Genomic DNA, 16,566 nt, shown 5'->3' with positions numbered 1-16,566 from the left:
GCCACAGAACATGTGATCCCAACTATAGGACATTCTAGAAAAGACAAAACTAGAGGGAAGGTAAAAAGATCAGTGGTTGCCAAGGGTTAGTGGGGAGGGAGGGATGAATAGACAGGGGATTTTTAGGGCAGGGAAAGTATCCATTATGATACCCTGAGGGTGGATACATGTTATTATACGTTTACCCAAACCCATGCACACCACCAAGAGTGAGCCTGAATGTAAACTATGAACTTGGTGATGAGGATGTGTCAGTGTTGGTTCATCAGTTATAACAAGTGTCCCACTCTGGTGTGGGATGTTGACTTGGGGGAAGGTCGGTGGGGAGCAAGAGGTTGTAGGAACTCTGTACTTTCCATTCAACTTGGCTATGAACCTAAAACCACCCTAAAAAATAAAATTTATTTTTTAAAGGAGGATATGTCTAGAAAAAAATGCTAGAATGCCTTTTTTCTGTTAATCAAGGTTCATGCAGCATAGCAGGAATATGTGGGATGGCTATTTTATTATCTGTGCTTTCTTAAATGTACCACACACACACACACCCATCTTGATGTTGGAAGGCAGTGAGGTAGTGTCCTGGGGGCCTTAGCTGCAGAATCAGAGCCCTGCCCTCAGCACACCCTTCAGCTTTGGGTCTGATGCTTCGAGATCTGTTCAGGACAGCTATGGCCTGGCCTGTGGAACTCTCTGACATGATCCAGGAGGCACCTTCTCTCTCTGAGTAGATATTCTTTGTCTGAAGTGGACACACGGAGAAGCTGAGCTGCCAAGGAAGTGGGAGGATCTTGGGCCAGGTTGATAAAGAAAGTGGGAGCTACCTCAAGGTTTGGGGGCCTTCTTAAGATGGAGAGATAAGGCAGAGGACTGGACAGGAGCCCACCTGGAGCACTAGTCCTGGTGCTTATCCGTCCACCTGTCCATTTACCTTTCCATCCCTCTGCCCATCTGCCCATCCATCCATCCATCCATCCACCCACCTGCCTTTCTGTCTGCCTATCTATCAGTCCTTCTTCTCATGCATCCATTTCATTAATTCATTCATTTATTCCACAAATAGTAATTGAGCACATACTATGTGCCAGGAACTGGGATAAGCCTGGGACGTTGCTGTGAACAGGGCGGACACAGTTCCTGCCCTCCTAGGGCTAACATTCTAGTGCAAGACACAGCAATAATAAGTAAACAAACACACAATTATATAATCACAAGTTGGGCAAAGATTCAGGCTGCTGCCTATCTGTCCATCTAGCTGGCCATCCATCCATTAGTGTTCCTACCTCTCCTGAGATTTCTGTCTGTCCTGATAACAGCTGGGAGCAGCCCCCAGAATCCTGCTCCCCCAGAGGCTCCTTCCCATAACTTGTCTTCACTCTTGCCCCAACTCACCCAACTGTGAGACCTTCCGGTGCACCTGTTAAAAATACAGATTTCTAGAACCCTCCTGGAGATACCCATGAAGGTACCCTGAGTGTAACAAGTTCCCCATTCTGACCCCAGGGGTGTTTAGGTGTGTGCTGCCCAGGGGTGGGTGAGCCTCCAGCTCCACCTTCTTCCCCTACACTCAGCTGAAGCCCTGAATCCTCAGGTACAGCTCCAGGATCATGGGGACAGCTGGGCCCCGGGTGACAGGGCCCCAGGGGACACACCTGGGCTGGTTCTCACAGCCTGGAGCCCTGGGAGGGAGGGCTTACTGGGGTCAGGGTTTAGTCCTGTTCAGTGCCAGGCTTCCAGGAGGCAAGGAGAGAAGTGCCCACAGGATCCGCCCGCCCAGCTCCTAACCAGAAGGAGGAGGAAGAGGAGGAGCCTTGAAGGGTCTCAGCAGGTAGGAGGCCTGGGCAGGGAAGAGCACAGCCCTCCTGCCTTGTAGGGAGGGGCCCTCTGCCAAGACTCCGTACCCACCACCCACCCAAGGGGCCTGGGTAGGGTCTGAATTTGGTTAAGGAAATTGCCCATCGTGGGTATGGGAGGGGTCAGGGCAGGTTTGGTGGCAGAAGGGAATCAGTAAGGTGTTCCTAGAGGGAGCAACAGTGGGAGCCAAGAACAGGACAGCTCAGCACTCATTAGAGAGATCAGACTTCCCGAGACTTCCAGTAGACTGAAAAATGAGGAAATTTCTAAACAGGGTGTTGAAAACTTGCCATGGTACTTTAAACACTTGCAGGGAACTAATGGGAGGACATTTAACACCCACCCACAACAGGGCAATGCCAGTATGCTGGTCACAGGAAAACATGAGGACTTGTTTTACATATCGGTTCATAGCCCAGAGCTGGGTAGAAGTTAAAAGCTAATGAATGTCTCTGCTTGGGACCCTATCACTGTATCTCGGTGACTATGAGTGACCACAGTCACTTCGGTTCAGAGATAAGGTCAGGTATGTGGGTTTGAGGTCACTGTCTTCCTGCAGAGCAAGGCCTCCAGGCAGGTGATTAGGGAGACGTGGAATTTCTGTGAGTGGACGTAGGAGAGGTGGTTGTGTTGCAGGGCTGCGGAGCACGGGAAAGAATTCTCGAGACCTTGTATGGGGCAACTTAGTAAGTTTATTTGAGTAGCACGGGGACAGGACTTGTGGGCAGAAAGGGCTGCACTTTTGCTGTATGAAGCTGGTGGTTCTATGCTTAGAGCTCAAGGGGCAAGGGACATGCAGAGGGACATGTAGATCATAAATGTATTCTTCCAATATCTCCTTATAAACTGCTTTTGCAAGATTGGTGCTTATCATTCAGTTGGACAAACTATCTGTGAGATGTACAGGCAGTCATGAGCCCCTTGAAGAATGTAGCAACCAACACGTATCTGATCTTTATCGGAACTCTGCAGGCTGTAGGCCAGCCTTCTGGTCTGAAGGTAAATTTTCTGTTTTGTATCCCTCATCCATGGAATGAGGCAGTGTACCATGGGAGCATGAAGGAAACATCTCACCCAAGCTGGGAAAACCAGGGGGCCATGTGGTGGGTCTAATTTGGGACCTGGAAGATGAACAAGCATGAGCCGTGTAAAGAAGGGTACAAAGAGGACTCCCAGAGGAAGGAAGAGCACGAAATGGCCAGAGAGGCCTGGAGCCCTTGGTAGTACTGCTGAGGATGGAGAGGTGCATCGGCAGACACAGAGACGGAGTCCTCTTGGGTATATTCAGGAATTTGGTCTTTAATTCCCAAAGTCAATTCAGCCAGACTTGCTTTACTTACAGATAATGCCAATGTGGGGCTTTTTTTTTTTTTTTTTTTTTTGGCATGTTTTTGTGTCCTTTGTTAGCAAAGTGGAAAATACAGTAAAGCAAAATGATTGGGTTGCTTGTCATGAGAAGTGTGAAAGGACACAGGGGTCGAGCATTGCATGGGCAAGCCTGTGGCTTCTCTTTCCCGTCCAAAATAATAATGTGAAAAATAATGACTCCTCTTCCTGGAGAGCCCAGCAGGTGGGTGCCAGGCATCAGAACTATATAGATAAGAGATAGATCAATAAATAATATATATATTAACTATTAAAAACATTAGCAATTAACATACATAATTATCTGTTTTATATATATATATATTAGTTATCTACTGCTGCATAAAAAAATCACCACAAACCTAATGGCTTAAAACAACAAACAACACACAGATATGGTCTCAGTTTCCACAGATCAGGGACCTGAGTATGGCTCAGCTGGTTCCTCTGCTTCATGATCCCTTATGAGGCTGCACTCAGAGTATCAGCCAGCAAACAGATCTCATCTGAAGGCTCGACTGAGGACAGCTGTTTCTAAGCTCCAGTGCCAACGGCTAAAGGATAACTCAAGGTTAGGAGGACCCACCACTGTCTTCTGAGCATCTCTGGGCTCTGGCACCTCTGACTGCTTCCTTATCCCAGCTCCTCCCTGTCTGATACAGAACTTTTTGCTGACTGTTTGGGGGCTTTAGTACCCAAGGGAGAGATCTGGTTGCCTGACTAATTTTGAGTGCCAGTCTTCATCATAAGTCCAGGCTTTCCCAGGATTTTGGTTGTCCCCACATGGGTCCCTGACCACATAATGTAGACATGAACCCTTACCTTGGCCCTTATTAGCATGTGATTCGCCACTAGGCCAATCTGCTGGACCCAAGGGAGAATGTGTTCTCTTACACTCATTCAGTCTTTCATTCATTCATTTACTCCACACATATTGGGTACACACCTACTGTACTTCTAGGCACTGTGTTACTCAAGAAATATTTCATTCCTATCTCCTAGAGTTAAATATGGGGAAAAGAGAAGGGTATAAAAGTCAAGTAAGTAGCAGATTACAATAATGGGAGTTATATTCTGTTTTAGAGGTGTTGGGAACTTGCCTGACTCTGTCTTGTGTAGGTCTAGAGGAATTTGCAATGAGTTGCTTCTCTTGGAATGAGTAGAGGCTAAACCAGAGGGGAAAGGTGAGGGAGGGCACTCCACACACAGGGAACAACAAAGACACAGATTTGCAAAATGGCAACGATATATTTGATTTGAGGCAGGCTGGAAAGTTGGTCCTGTGTACAGTTTTGGTGGAAGAAGGTAATAGGAATGGGGAGTAAATAGAAGAAAACTAGAAGAGGAAAAGACTTTTTAAAAAAAGGATAGGATACTGTAAAGTAAAGGATAGCATTATAGTCTCACCATTTCCATGGTCCTTCTGTCCTCAATCAAATAGGCCAGTTGTCACACACGAACGGCTCTCAGGTGGGCACATTTTGTTTAGTCTGCAGTGTTATATCTTGTTAGATTTGCTTTTGGGATGAGTCACCAGATTTAAAATTCAGGATATTTTATAATAAAAGTACAAAACTCTAGCTTTCTACCTTCTTGTGAAAGATCAGATAATCTGGCCACTCTAAAGGCCCCACATTCCTACCCCATATGATTGACCAGAGCTGAGGGGCAGCCATGGGTATGCTAGTAGACAGCAGAATAGGCTCTCCAGTTCAATCTGCCCTTCACTCTCAGCCCATTTTCTCATTTATATGTACACAGCCTGGCCCCAGGAGGCCTTGAGGGCTGGGGTCCCTACCTTGGGACCCTCCATGTCAAGGTTCCAACATACCCCACAAGTCACCCTATTTCCTGCTACCACACATATTTGATCAGCACCCCTTTGGTGCAATGAGGTATCTATGGTGATTGTGTGGGGGATCCTAAGCTCTCAACCACCCCTTCTAGCCCCACCTGGAGGGGCTGCTCTCCAGAGGCCAGGTTGGCTGAGTCAGGTTCAAAGGACTGTAATCTGTCCAGACAAAGGGAAGCAAGGGAATGAGGGAAGGGATTGGAAAGAGAAGGCTGGAACTCCAACCCCAGCACTTCCTTCTGTCTCATCCAAAGCAATTCTCTCAGTTCCACTTATTCACCTCTGCCCTTACTTGCCTTTCCCATAATCACAGCTCAGAATTTGGTGCTAGGAAATGCTGAGTTCCCTTCTTCCCCTTAAGCAGGAGCAATAATGATGCCACCTCATGGGGATGGGACAGGGCCATTTCATAAAGGAATGGGCACAGTACCTGGCACTTTATTCCAAAAAATACAAATGCATCTGTGCATTATTATTTCTTCAGTCTAGTTCTTTCTCTAAGTGTCTATAGCAGATGCAATCCCACAAAGATTTCTTTACCATGTTTCTGCATGCTAGCTCTCCATGTGCATTTGCTCCCAACAGCCAGAACCTGCTATGCCTGGGAGAGAACCCAAGTGTCTGGGAATTTACATCCTCCTGGGGGTGATCCCTACCCAGTGATTGAGGAGTGCTGTCTCCTCAAGCCCTAATGGGGACAACTCTGGGGTCTTGTCTACACTGTCTACAGCTCTTCCCTATGAGACCAGGCTCTGGGGACTTTACTGATACCACATCCTCTTGGTCACCTTCCCTCCCTGCTTCTACTTCCCTCTCTCCCCTACCATTTTTCATGGAGACATGTCCCAATCAATCACTGCCAGGCATATCCTCATCTCAGGGTCTGCTTCTGGGGAACACAACCAAGGCAGTATCTCTTTCCATCTCAGCCTTGCAAATGCCCCTCCCTCTCAACCTGGTTCCATTGCTTCCTTGCTCTCCCCACCTCCTCCCTACTCTGCCTTCCCCTCCCAGCTGGCTCACTCAGGCACCTCCACCACCAACTTGGAAGCAGATGGCATCATCTGGGTGAGAGAGCTCCCTTTGCGGTGATTTATGATCCTTGATTGGGCAGCGCTATTTTTAGCTGCCTCTCTCCACCTTCTGCTGTCCTCCGCAATGGAGGAACTTCTGCCCTGGTTTGTGGGCATTAGACAGTGGCTATGTCTGCGGTTTTCAACTAGAGACAATTTTATCCCCCCTCTCTCCCACTGAAGATATTTGGCAATGCCTGGAGACATTTTTGGCAGTCACAGCTGAGGTAGAGGGTGCTATTTGTATCCAGTGGGTAGACTAGAGATGCTGGAAAACATCCTACAAGGCACAGGACAGCCCTCCCCCACTCACAAAGAATTATCTGGTCCCAAATGTCAACAGCTCTGAGGTTAAGAGCCCCTGGGCTATGTGTCTCACCACTTCTTTTATTTTGTCACCGTGTGAGGATGTTGCATTCTCTTCCTGGAAACATAGGAAAGAGAAGTCAAGATGCTGCTGTGGGCTGCTGTTGGGAGCCCACAATGAGAGAGAGGCCCAGAAGTGCTAACACCTAATGCATGTTGGCATTTACTCTGTGCTAGGCCTGTAGTGAGCAGTTTATGTGATTAGATTATTGCTTTCTCACAGATACCCTATAAGGTGGGGAATCTTAATACTCTCCATTTTGCAGGTAAAAAAAAAAAGTGAGGCTTGGAGAGGTAGTGTTATTGATCATCACATTTGAGACTGAACTCTTGAACACTACACTAGAGACGCCTGGGTGGCTCAGTGGTTGAGCATCTGCCTTTGGCTCAGGTCATGATCCTGAGGTCCTGGGATCAAGTCCCACATCAGGTTCCCCACGGGGAGCCTGCTTCTCCCTCTGCCTATGTCTCTGCCTCTCTCTATGTTTCTCATAAATAATAAATAAAATCATTTTTTAAAAAACCCATACTATACTAGATTAGTCAACCAATGAACAGCTTTTAGAATGCTTACTCCAAACAAGATACAAGTATACCTGTTCATTGCCTAAGAGGCATCTGTGATCCCAACTTGAAATCAGGCTGGGTGGAGACCCAAGAGAACTGTCTATCAGACAGCAATTACCAAGGCCTTGGCCTCGGATGGGGTAAGGTCCTATTGCTATGGATGCTCCAAGTTCGGACAGATGTAGGGTCAGTGATGGCCCTTTGAAGTAGTCTCTCCTCAAGATGTATCCGTCAATTTTTGCCGTGTAACAATCCACCCCAAAATGTAAAGGCTTATTATTTTAAGTCGCTATTGAAGTTTGTAATTCTACAAATTGGCAGTGTAGGCTGGGTCAGGTGAGTGGTACTTCTGGTTTCAGGTGGGCTCATTGATGCCCTGTGATCAGCTAACCATTTTAAGAGTGTTTAAGAATGTGAACAGTTCAGTCTCAAATGTGATGATCAAGGATGGCTTATCTCTGCCCCACCTGCTCTCTCATCCTCCAGCAGGTGAGTCTGCACTTGTAAACATGCAGGGCAGGATTTGAAGAGCAGGTTAGCAGCTACAAAGGACTCTTGAGACCTACACTGGGTACTGAGAAATGTCACTTCTGCTGCCTTCTATTGGTCAAAGCGAGTTACATGACCAGCCCAGATTGAACAAGTGGGGAAATAAATGCAACTTCTTAGCAGGAAGAGTCACACAATGTTGCCGTCATTTTTGTGATCTGCCACAGTGACATTTTCCTTCCAGGCCCAGGTCAGGTATTTAGTTGGAATCTTCATGGTTGGTGGCACCAGCACTTAACCTGGTTCTAAGAAGTTGTCAATTACTTAGCTATGTAGCCTTGGGAAGTCCAGAGAAACTAAACCTCAGTGGTTGGGGTTTTTTTTCCCCCATTTATATTAAAGGTAAAATATAACCATCCTGCCAGTCTCATAGAGTGTCATAAAGCTCAAATAAGATAGTGGAGAACGAAAGGCCTATTATTTCATTATCTGTCCTTGAAACAGAAGGAGGGCCGGCTGTTCACGCTGGGCACGTGCATCTCTCCCCCTGAGCTGAGTCTCCTATAATTCATCAGTAGCCAAAGCTTGACAAGCCTCCAGTGGTTCTCCATCAATCCTCCTGTCTGCTTTCCCAGGGAAAACCCAAGTGGTTTTGTCAGAAAATCTCAAGACCTTTTTTCTCAAGTTTGAATGTTAAGCATTGGCCAAGAGCCCCTCTTATGGTTTTGTTATTTGGTCTGAAAACAAACTTTTAAGATTCCTTGGCCTGAACTTGTCTCAATGAACCCTTCTCACTGGCAAAGGCTCTCATTTAATAAACATAGCCTGTGTGCTCTGGGACATCTTGTAGGCTACAAGTCCTGAGAGGGCACGAAAGAGCTGGGTCCTCCTGGATGGGAGTATCAGGCTGGCTCAAGGCATGGTGACCCTCATGCAAGGGACCCCAGGGATCATCCAGCAAGCCTCCCACAAGCCTGGGGACACTGAAGCCAGAGGTGCTAAAAGAAGAGCATGATTATCCCCACTGGAGTAATGGGTCTTTGGATTATTTGGAGCAGAGGAGAGAGAATGAACACTGTCATTTAGTTATTAAATGCTCATTCTGTGACAGTGTTCCCTGGTCAAGGCTGGGGACTATTCCTGACCCATTCGCTGTTGTACCACTATGCTTGCCATGGGGTCCAGTCTAGGAGGCTCAGGGAGGTGTGGAATGGTCTCAGTTAATAGTGCAACAATCTATCCAAGTGAGTGCCATTATTACCATCCCATTATGCAGATAACAAAGCTGAGGCCCAGGGCAGGGAGAAGATTTGTCCAAGTCACACAGCTGGGAGGTGACAGCATCAAGATTCAGACCAAGCATGTCTGGCTCTAAAGTTCATACTCTCCTGGCTACACCATGTCCCTTCAACTCTGCTGTCTCCATGATAGTCCAGGACATTGGACAGGGTGTGGGAGGGGTACAAACAAAAACATGCACACCAGATAGATGAGCCAGAGGGTTCTTCCTGGGGAGGGGGAGACAAAACCACTGTTCCCTCTGGCCTCCTCCAGATCAAATGCACCCTGCCCTCTTTTCTGGTGTCAGCGTGGCATGTAGCAACAGGGACCAATTTGGACCTTTTGTACTGATTTCACACTTATTATATACTTCCTTGTACCAGGCACTGCTCAGAGCTTAGCAGAAACCAGAGCCACAGGAGCAAAGCACAACATGTCCATTGGGCCTTGCAAACAGTCACTGCATAGCTGGAGCCCTCCGGAAGAGGCATGATTAGAAAAACAAGGCACCAAATAGACATTTAAAGTGCCTCCTCTTTTCCCATTCCTTACTACAAAAGGAATCCTGCTTCCTCCTGTGTACAAGGGAAGTAAGGTTTAAAAAATTATTAAGTGTGCCTGTGTGTCATGTGTGTTCCCTATGACCCTGGTTGTCGATTATATTCTTATAGTGCCCCTACGTTTATTCTCCCACATAGAGGGATTCTATTAAAATAGGAGTCAAATGACATCACTGCTTGCTCAATGCCTTCCAGTGATGTCCAAGAAAACTCAGAGTGAGGTTCAAGGTCCTTGCCATGGTTCATTAGGTCCCCATTATCTCTAGGGTCTTTTCCTATCACATCTCCTTTCTCGTTGACTTGTCTCAAATCACACTGCTGTTTCTCCAGTTCACTGAACATGCTTATGCCTCAGGGCCTTTGCACTGGTTCTTCCCTCTAGCTAGGACCCTATTCCCCCAAGTGTCCACTTGTCTCATTCCCTCATCTACATACATGATCATGAAGAAGTGATTCCTGGGCAGCCTGGTGGCGCAGCAGTTTGGCGCCGCCTGCAGCCCGGGGTGTGATCCTGGAGACCCGGGATCGAGTCCCACATCGGGCTTCCTGCATGGAGCCTGCTTGCTTCTCCCTCTGCCTGTGTCTCTGCCTCTCTCTTCGCTCTCTCTGAATGAATAAATAAATAAATCTTTAAAAAAAAAAAAAAGAAGTGATTCCTCATCAAGAGGCCTCTACTAACCACCCAGCATCCACTGTCCCTATCAGGTCCCTGCCCTGCCCTAGTTCTCTCCAGAGCACCATCACCTCCCGACACACTAAAGTGTCAGATGTCAGCTTCACAAGTGCAAGTACCTGGTGTGTCCACTTTGTGTCCCTGGGAACTAGCACAGTCCCTGGCACTTAGTAAATGCTCAAAAAATATTTGTTGAATGAATGAACAATTGATTGATGATGAATGACCCTGTTAGATTGGAATGAATGATCGTATTGTACAGACAAGAAATCTAAGACTCAAAGGTAAAGGGACTCACATGAAGCTTCCCAACCTGTAAGAGGATAAGAGGACATAGTTTTATGAACATAATATTCCACCATCCAGTCCTCTATTGTCAAACACATTGTTTCCTCTCTCTGGTCAATAACTTGATCCTCCTTATACATTCACCCTTTGTCCTGTGTCTGTTTATTTTCTTGAGATTTTATTTCTTCCCTTGATTCCCCTGTTTCTAGGGAGCTTAGATTCAAATTATAATTAAATAGTTTCATAGACTGGATCTTGCTTTAGGTAATTATTTTGTCTTTGCATTGTCAATAACCACTGACAAAAAAAATAGATTTATCTTTTCATTTTCCTGTTTATCACTCAGTGTCAGTGCTTAAAACCACAGTCCCATCCATTCTTGGGTTATTTATTTTGATTCATTATTGGGTCAACTGGGGCTTATATTTGAGTACTTTTTTTAAGGACACATAGATGGCAAACTTTTCAAATCTGTGCATGTGCAAGAATGTATTTCTGATGCCTTAACACATAAAGGCGATTTGAAGGGTTCAGAATTCTTGGACTAGAATTCATGCCCAGAACTATGTGTGCATGTGTGCATGCACACATGCATGGATGTGTGTGAAAGTACTGTATTCAGTTATCATAAACATACAGTAAAACAGAAATCTTTAGTGCACCATTCAATAAAATGTTGGCAAATACTTTAACCATGTAACCATCAACTAGATCAAATATAAAATATTTCCACCACCACTGCATAATGTTCCCCTGTGGTCTTTGTATTTGTACTTCAACCCACCACATGATGTGGTCCGATAGTACCATAGTCTCATGTTGTCTGTTCTTGAACTTCACATAAATGAAATCATACAGTATGGTCTCTTATGTCTGGCTTTGTTCACTCAACACAATGTCTCTGAGATTCATCCACATTGTTATGTGTATCACTGGTTTATTCCTTTTATTTTTTCCTTCTGAGTAGTGTTCCATTGAATTAATAGACCAGTTTGCTTTTCCATTCTCCTATAGATGGACACTTGAGTGGTTTCCAGTTTGGGACTACTATGCTCATGTAGGTTTTTTTGTGGACATGGGGTACCCATGTGGGAACAGGATTGCTGGATCATAGGCACACTAATGTTTATCTTTGTAAGAACCTGTCAAACACTTTTCCAATGTGGTTAGACCATTTTACATTTTGTTCCATATCCTGAACAATTCTTATAATTGCTGGGGGGCAGGAGTTAAAAATTGCTGCTTTGTGGTTTTTGCTTTGTTCCAACCATTCTGCTAGGTGTGGTTTTAACCTGTATTTCTTTGCTGATCAGTATTGAACACCTTTTCATGTGCTTATTGCTTGTCCTTTATTCTCTGATTTAGTTCTTGGCAATACTTCATCTTCTGTTCCCTGTTTCCCGTGTAGCTTTTAATTTAGCAATCATGTTTGCCTCTCCCCAGTCTTCCTTAATCTCAGAAATGCCTCTTTCAAGAATGCTTCCTATGGGTTCTCAGACATAACATTCCTTAGAGTAGTTTCAAGAACACAAATTAGAAATTTGACAGTTTTCCCTGATTGCTTTTGATCCTTCCATTACATAAGAATATGCTGTCCCATTCTTTTGGGTCCACCATCTTTTCCTGCTTACTCATTCTTCCTACAGGAGCTTTCTGGGGATACAGTGTAGTAGGGAGTTGAATGTGGTTTTTCTAAGATTATGCAACCTGTTGATACTTTGGGGCCTAGTAGAAACAAGAAGGGGAAAATTGAAGTTGTTACAGTGGAACATTTCTGCTTTGGGATTCCAGCCACCTGGGAGCACAAGGTAGAGAGTTGTACCATGGGCAACCTCATTGGGAAGCTCAGCTTTGGGTTAAATAGTGTCTTTTCTCTAGTAATAGTGGAATCAAGGAAAGAGTTGAGGCAATGCCCTTAGTCTCTTGCCAAGCCTGGCTTTCCTCAGTGGCAGCCAGCCATGCAGTGCCCACTTGGGATTCTCCATAACATGGCGACCTATATTGTACCCTTCCCATAGGTACCAGCTGGACTTACTTGAGCTGCTTGTTACTCCCCATTCCTGACAGTGGTATGCTCTGGGGTCTCTTTTGCTCACTCGACACTGACTTATTCTTTCACATATGACCTTCCATGGATGTTTAGACCTCCCTCCAATTTAATCCCATCTATACTCTATGTTGCATAATTTATCTGAAGTTTAGGTGATGTGGATGCCATGCTTCCCTAGCTTACAACCTGATAAAGTCTTCCCCTTCATTTTTATATTTCATTGCTAATTTCAACAGATAACCTGAAGAGGAACACAGACCCTGCTGCAAAAGCTATCATCCAGCCCAGAAGTCCTTTGCCATCCCCCGAAGCCACAGGAAGCTGGCATCTAATTAAATAGAGATCAGACCTCACCTGATAACCCACTCATTGTATTTTATTAAACAATCCAGGAACCCTCTTATTAAATCTAAATTGCTCACATAACTAAGTGTACTGTAGATGTTTCATCATGGCCCACGGCCTGTTTTTCTGCTGGAATTGAGGTACTTCCAGGTTTGGAGACAAGGGAAGAGGAGTTACACTAAAGCCTCCGAAGCTTTGGAAGGGCTTTCATTTTTAAATGAGGGGTAGGGGCACCCAGGGAGGCTCGGTCAGTTAAGCAGTTGACTCTTGGTTTCAGCTCAGGTCATGGTCTCAGGGTCCTGGGATCGAGCTCTACATCAGGCTCTGTGTTCAATGGAGAATCTGCTTGAGATTCTCTCCCTCTCCTTCTGCCCCTCCCCTGAGTCGTGCACTCTCTCACTCTCTGTCAAATAAATAAATAAACAAACAAACAAATAAATCTTTTTTTTAAATGAGGGGCAGTCTGGGGCTGGCCCCTACCTTGTAAAATAGCTGCCTCCTTCCCCAAATACCTTGAAGTTAATGCCAAGTCTACCCCAACTAAGCCAACAGCCCCGGCTTCAGCAAAATCATAGATAACAAAGTCCAGCCAACACTTATCTCCCTCCAGGCACTAAGAAGGGCTCCCAACAGCTCCACTGAGTGTATGCATTTAATATGAAGAAACTCAGGCTCAGAATGGTCCAGCGGGGAGTCACACAGGCACTGTGCGGCACAATGAGGATCGGAATCCATATTTTAGCTCCATTACTTCTCAGAGCAGACTGATGAGGTAGCATCACTATTTCTACTCTAAGGTGAAGCAATTGACACCCAGGGAATAAAATTAAGTGCCAGGCTCCCCTGTTTTGGGTGCAGTGAAGCTGAGGCTCAGCCCGGGCAGGGGTCTAGGGACATGTTGGTAGCTCAGGACAGAGGTGTGGCCTGATGGGATAGTCTGGGGACATGACAGTGGGTTTATGATGGCTAAAGTTCGGGGGGCGGGCAGAAGGGAGAAAATCAGGGTGATGGAGAGGAAACTGTGAACAAAGAAACATGTATGGAATGACACGGGAAGAGGTGTCCACAGGACAGGGAGAGGCCAGGATAGGGCAGCTGTGAAAATCAGAGGAGAAAGGTCTCTCATGTGGCTGGAGGTCATCAGAGCCTAAGCTTCCCCTGAGAGGGGCTTGGTGTAAGGTGGGCTAATCTGAGATCAGATCCAGCAAGTTGAGCCAGCCCAGGAATGTGCATTTCTAACACGTTCCTACTTGACATTCATCCAATGCACCTGCTCCTGCTCCATAACCACCTTCAGAGCCTAGTTGTGTCATCGAGGGGTGGCTCTGGTAAGAGGAGGAAGCATCAGTATGGCTGGAGTCAAAGGTGCTCAGCCAGGTCCCTGAGCTTTTCCTCCTTTCTCCTCTATCCTGGCCCTTTCTGCAGTCTCCTCCAGACTCTCTATTTATTTCCTGCTCTCTCTTTTGAATGGAGGTATAGTGCAGGCCCAGTAAGGCATACCAATCTTAGAGCCACAGGACTGGGGGGCTTTTACATGGATACACATCTGTTTTCCCACCACCTAGATCAGGATGCAGAACATTTCCAGCACTCTACAGTCTACCTCACGAGCCCCCATAATCAATAACCCATCCCTTGAGGTAACTACTATTCTGGAAGGAATGGGGTCCTTCTTCTTGAACTTGACAAGGCGGAAACACACAGGATGTTGTCTTTGTGCCATAGGTTCCTTCTTGATAGTTGGACTGTGTATTTTTTATTTCTCATTCATTCCAAAAAAACTCCCTCCAGAGAACACAGGTGACTATACCCATTGACAGCTCCCTGTGCCTCTTCCTCTCTATAAGATGCATAAGTAAGATCCTCTTACTGCTCTTTGTCCTGGGCCAGACACAGGTTTCTGTATCATCTATTTCAATTCTCAAAACAGCCCTGTAAGGAAGGTGTTTATATTTCTGCCATTTTACAGATGAGGCTCAGAGAGGTTAAGACATTGGCTCCAAAACACACAGCCTATAGCCTATATCCAAAGCCTGTCCTTAACCACTGGACTATCCTGCCTTCCCTCCCAATGGAGCCTTGCGACCCACTAGATGTGCCATCAATGTTTGCTAACTGGCTAGGTGAAGTTAACCCCCTTAAAGTAGCTGTCTTCCTGGTCTTTGGAGTTGCCACAAGTGAAAGCACCTAGGGTTACTTCCCAGGTGGTAGGTGACTCAAAGTCAGGCCAGCTTTGCTCCTGGGGTGAGCACTGGACTCATGTCCCCAGAAATCCAGCCTCAGCTTGACTTGCTCCTCAGCTGGCCAGTTTGGGAAACTGAATCCAGAGGCCTGGCGGTCAGGCTCACTGATAGATGCCCCCAGGAGCCATCAAAGGGCAGAGTCAAGTGCACTGCTTTCCCAGACATCTGGAGGCTTCCTGGATCCCCAGATGTGATCTATGTAGTATTTAAACCAGCCAATGCACAAGGCTGCCTAGGTAGGCCACAGAAGGGACCAGTGAGACAACCGAACAGCCAACAGCATTTATGCTAGCAAAAGAGATGTTTTAAAAAAGGATGTCAAAAAGAATAATTTTTTTCTTCCCTGGTTTTTTGAAGCAGAAAAAAAGAGAGAGAGATAGGAAGAGCGGGGAAATGGGCCTAATTATAAATGAAGAGTGGCGTGAAGTTCATGATGACTCATTTTTTAAATTGGTGTTTGACAAGAACAAGAAAGAACTGAAATCAGGACAATTAGGAAGTAATGAAGAGCTTAAAAAACAGAGAGAAAAGCAGGTAAGAGAATGAGTCTGGGAGGCCAGGCCTGGAAATGACTAAGTGTGTCTCGGGAACAGACTAGGAATGGGTATCCCATAGAGGATCTGTCTAGAGACAGACTGACTGCCATTCCCTTGTTCCAGATCTTTCTGGAGCTTCTCAGTGCACACCAGAGAAAATCTCAATGCTTCATCTTGACCTCTAAGTTCTAGTCTAAGTGATGATCTAAGTGACGAGCTCGTGTCTACCTATCCAGCCTCATCCTGAGCCATGAGGGCCCTCACCCTCTGTCCACATCAGGATTTTGGCATCCTCAAACATACCAAGTTTGTCCCAACCTCAGGGCCTTTGCACATGCCCTGTCCTCTACCTGGAATATTCCATCCTCACCTGAGGGGCAGGGGAGCTCATTCTTGGCCTTCAAGTTTACATTTCAAGTCGGAGTAAATGTTCCAGAATACCTGACTGAAGTAAGTCTCCCTGGTCATCCTTGTTCACTGCACCCTGTGGTATTTCTTCATAGCCCTTATTGTGGATTGTAATTATACCTTTTGTTCATTTGCTTGCATGTACACTGTCTAGTTCCTACTCTGAACTATGGAAATAGGGACCATGGGTGTTTTATTTACCAACATGTTACCCAGCACAATGAATTATACACATAATAGAGTGAGAAAAACGGCCACCTATGCTGTAGTTCCAAGCTGGGGCTTCAGGCACAGTTGGATCCAGGTGGTTTTGTCATCAGGGATCTTTCTCCGTTCACTTAGATCTGCTTTCCTCTGTGCCTTCTTCATCCCCATGGAGGCATTCTCTTCTGTTTCAAGGTAGGCTCTTGTGGTACCAGTATAGCAACTCCAGTGGAAAAAGAGGCTCTCTTTCCTCATCACTTGAGCCACAGTTGAGTCACCATTTACTCCTGGACAAATCTTTATTGAGCACTTACTATGTTCTGGGCACTGTTCTAAGAATTGAGGAGCCATCAGTAAACAAAATGGACAGAGCTCTTGCCCTCTTGGAGCTTACATTCTAGTGGAAGAGACAGAC

This window comes from Canis lupus, chromosome 26, assembly GCF_003254725.2.
Source record: "Canis lupus dingo isolate Sandy chromosome 26, ASM325472v2, whole genome shotgun sequence".
Lineage (NCBI taxonomy): Eukaryota > Metazoa > Chordata > Mammalia > Carnivora > Canidae > Canis > Canis lupus.
This window is presented reverse-complemented; position numbering follows the sequence as displayed.